Source organism: Pinus tabuliformis, chromosome 9 (assembly GCF_031772625.1).
Source record: "Pinus tabuliformis cultivar Carrire ecotype Pingquan chromosome 9, CPIR1, whole genome shotgun sequence".
In the NCBI taxonomy this organism is placed as follows: Eukaryota; Viridiplantae; Streptophyta; class Pinopsida; order Pinales; family Pinaceae; genus Pinus; species Pinus tabuliformis.
The window spans coordinates 1,599,564,723-1,599,569,040 of NC_142307.1; the positions used below are offsets into that span (position 1 = coordinate 1,599,564,723).

Genomic DNA, 4,318 nt, shown 5'->3' on the forward strand with positions numbered 1-4,318 from the left:
TTTTCGGGGTTTGATATTCAGAAGCATTGACAGACTTCTCTCCTCGCGTTTCTGCTCTGTCCTCCACTTCTTCTGGTTCAGTATGATAGCTCTGTTCATCTGTTATTCTTGGCTGTTCAGGTCTCGGATGCGACTGCTGTTGGTGTTGCTTATCAGATAGGCTTTTCAGAATCCTCTCGTGTTCAACATTTAACCTTTCATTATCTGCTCGCAGCCGGGCCATTTCGTCCTTTAGCTCTTGCACTGTCCTCAATAGCGTCGAGTCATTATTGCGGCTGCTGCTCCCAATTGTACCCAAAGCTCAGGATTTCCCTGAGGTTGTCCCATGATATCCGGTGGTTCCAGATTTCCATAAGGAGCACTATTTTCCCTTCTCATTCTGCTACCACCTGTTCTAGGATAGCTTATTAAACAGATTTAATTTATCTGATCTTATATCTTAATACTATTTGTATTCATGTTACTATAACTTCCAAAGTAAATTTCCCCAAAGGTCACAGAGTTGTAAACCTTGGGCTCTGATACCATATTGTCACGCTCTAACCATAGATTAATTTTTTTTTACATATTACAGATTCTGCAATTCTACATACACCGAACCATAATATATCAACGTATACATCAACCACGTGAACCATAATTCTCCAAGGATTTCGACTTATATGATTATGGAATAATATTACAACATGCACCTACGACTTTCGGCTTGACATATTCATGGTTTATTATATGATATGCACTTTACAATCATCACGGTCAATATACATTTGATTAACAATTATAGTCATAACATTCGAATCTCTACTCAATGATAAAAGGTTAGTCTTATATATGTTTGGTTTATGTTGTGGTGGCCATGCGTCTTGTTGCCACGACCGATCCCGGGTACCGTGGGCTGGCACCAGCCTTGATTGCGACCTGTATGGCATTCAATGCGAGATCGGTTTAATCTGCTTTGGAATATGAGTACTGTAGAGCACTGTCGTTTGCAGCACGGGCTTGCTGTGGTTCATACACCTGGCCTGATCAACGACTCTCCTTCGTTTCACCATGTGCGGTGGCGTGATCCAGAGTTGCAAGGCTGGCTCCTTGGACTTCCCATTTCGCGCTCAAACGTTTCCGGATCCTTCTCGTTGATCGGACGGTGGTGGCAGACCTTCTCAGATCAAGGGCAGAGGCGATGCCACGAGGCCGAGTCTTGCGTGAAATATTTAATGTTCATTTTGCATTGGCTTTGTTATTATTTTCATTCTGGTCGAGAGTTTAGCTCCCGAACTCCTCGACTCGACCCTGTTCGGCCGAAGGCTTTGAAGTTCTCCACTGCAGCAGTTTTATCAAGGCACGAAAGAACACTTCAGGTTCTGTTCAGATTAAGCTGAGTTTATGAGCTACACTTCTGCTATCGTTTACATTTGATTGTTTTTGTTTCTCAGTCGATGGACATATTACTCAGTCATCTATTTTCATGGTTTACAGGAAAGGCTTCCAGCGTGCAAGCAGTGTTGGGGAGAAGACCCAACTTTCCAGCCTCGGCCCTTCTGCTACAGGTATGAGGGACCCCTCATTCATAGGTTCTAATTTATCGATTATACTTACTCGGAACAGTGGCTAATCCTCTGTTCTGCTGAACAGGGAGGCCGAGTTCCTGGCTTTCAAGTAATTCTCCGCTAAGCGACCAGGTTTTACTGATTACGATCCTATATGGCTCATTTCCTTGACTGTTAGTTTGGATGACTTTAGTCTTTCTTAAGAGCTCATGATAGGACGGTTTCTGTCCAAGCTCGGTTCTCTGAGTGATGTATTTATGCACAGTTTATTATTTTGTTAAATGCTCGACTCACAGCATACAGTTAGACATATACGATTTTGATTATGCCATGCGATTTATTGGGTTGCGTTTGTCTCAGGCTCGACGTTTGTCTCAGACTTGTTTATATATATATACTCGTATTTAAGTTTTCAGCTCTATCTCTTCTTGGCACAACAATGCTGTCTCATTTTATCAGCGTTTAACTCCTGGTTATGAGTTACATGCCTGGGATGGTATTAAGATCTGTTTGACTTGTTTTTCCGGGTATACAAATCTAAACCCAAGTTTTATTTATTAATTTGCGACCATGGCGTTCCGGCCGTTATGCATTAACTTTAACCAAACCCTTTTATCCTATTTGAGATGAGGATTTTACTAAATGTTTTTGACTGAGGCTGCTTGTAACCCATGTTACTATGCGGTCCTCGGCATGTTACTTTCTTTAAAACTGTTATGATTATAGTAGGGTAAACCCTGTGATGTTAACCCGCGCATATGTATATGATTAATACAGTAGTATGGTTCTTCGTTTCCAAGGTGATGGCGGTCCTCCTGGCCGGTCAATGTTTATATAAAAGCTTGTATTTGTTCGCAAGAGGCATGAGGTTTATACATGTATTGGGTTTGCGGGCCTGTCAGTTCCGTTTATGAAATAGTGGTCATTCTATTGTGAACGCAATACATTTCTTGTTAGAGGTGCCTGTTCTTTTCTTTCGATTTTCGACTGTAAATAAATAGTTAAGATTCTTTCTTGACATGCAGATATAGGTAAGGGTTCTCACCGTAGAACTACCATTCATATTATTTACTGTTTCTGCAGAAGCTAAGACTTATGCGTTCAGTTTTCTTTCTACTGTTATTTCGAATAAAGTATGCATGAGTTGATATTCAGTTTCATAGAATGCTAATGTCTCGGTTTCTGTCTACAAATACAGCAACTAATGTTCTTTTCTTGGCTTAGAATATAAATAACAGTCAACGAGGTTATGTTGTACCACTCTTTCTAGCACAGAAGCATGTATCTTTTTAGCATAATATCCACACCAGAGTTAACTCTATAAGTAAATGTACACATAGTAGGCCATACCTATTCCTGTACAAACCTACTTGTATTGCTTGTCAGTCCACCCGTCCGTAGGAATATTTCTTCTTAATCCTTCCACCCCCAAGTACTTGCAGGTCCTACTCGACCGCAATTACACTGGCCTCGCCAATAAGCGCTATCTGATCCTAACCAAACATAGCGTACCAGGAAAATTCCTTTCCTCTTATGCCATCTGATCCTAACCAAACATAGCATGAATATTTTCTTTCTTCCCTGCCATCTGATCCTAACCAGACTTGCATTTTTCCCCTTTTTCCTCTGGGGTCTCAACTACCTCAAGGTAGTTAGGGTTCCATTGTAACTGATTCCCCAGTTACTAACCATGATTAATCATAACTCAGCTCAAAGAGTACCAACACAATTGTTTTTCATTAATCATAAAATTAATAACAGGAATATATATATTTTCAAATAAAGTCTTTGTTCAATAATTACTTTTACTATTTACTAACATTAACTCTTCACAAGGGGTGTTACACCAAAATTATAGTGAACTCGGGAGGCTTCTCTCCAAGCTTTTTGAGCATAGGAATAAAATCTTAAATCAAAATAAATAATTTGTATTTTTAGGTCTGATAGATCATTATTTGGTCTTAGCTGACGTTAACCACCACCATCATCATCATCATCATCATTTCTTTTTAACTCTTTGGCGAATATTTATAAAAATATATATATTTTAATAAATATAATTTACTCTATTTTTGGTATTTATAACTAACTATTATTTTTGAAATTAATTTATTTTACATAATTTTTAATTTAATTCATTTTAATTTATATTCATCAAAAAATAAATAAATATATATATATATATTTTCTAGCATTGTCCCTTACATTTTAATTTTAATATCAATAACCAAAAAAAAATTCTTATTAAAATTAATTATAATAATAAATTAAATAAAAATTTACATATATTAATATTATTTTATTTTTTATCAGAGTCAAACTAGCCCTTATCTAGTGAATTCTAGCTATTGGTTGTTAGCCGTTAAGTCATGTGATTATCTGCCCTATCTATTTAATGTGCTAAGTTAAGTCATGGGATTCTCTGCCCTAGCTATTTAATGTGCTAAGTGGGATCTGCTCATTCAACTTGTCCTGACGAAGAACCACACTGGCTGGTTCGAAACGCCTAGACAAAAGTTTTTCTATGTGATTTTCGCCGAAAATTCCTCAATAAATTTTTCAAAAAATAAAATATCGCATTTTTCTTAAGACTCAATAGACAAGAACATGAGATGAATCTACACTCACAATTAAAATCATTAATGAAAAATATAATAAATAAAATTAAAGTAAAAGGAAAAGAAATGAAACTAAACAATTAGAGCGATCAATCAATGAATAATATAATAAATAGTTATTTTTTTTTTTAATTAAGGGAAAAAAAGAAAGAG

General features: G+C 36.9%; 1 long non-coding RNA gene across 1 annotated transcript; it reads left to right on the forward strand.

The window, feature by feature from the left end:
• The first annotated feature begins 1,235 nt into the window (after positions 1-1,235).
• Positions 1,236-1,968, forward strand: LOC149154868 (uncharacterized). The gene is made up of 3 exons (XR_016263700.1): positions 1,236-1,358; positions 1,477-1,547; positions 1,633-1,968. It is a non-coding gene; the product is annotated as an uncharacterized LOC149154868 (long non-coding RNA).
• Positions 1,969-4,318: the final 2,350 nt, after the last annotated feature.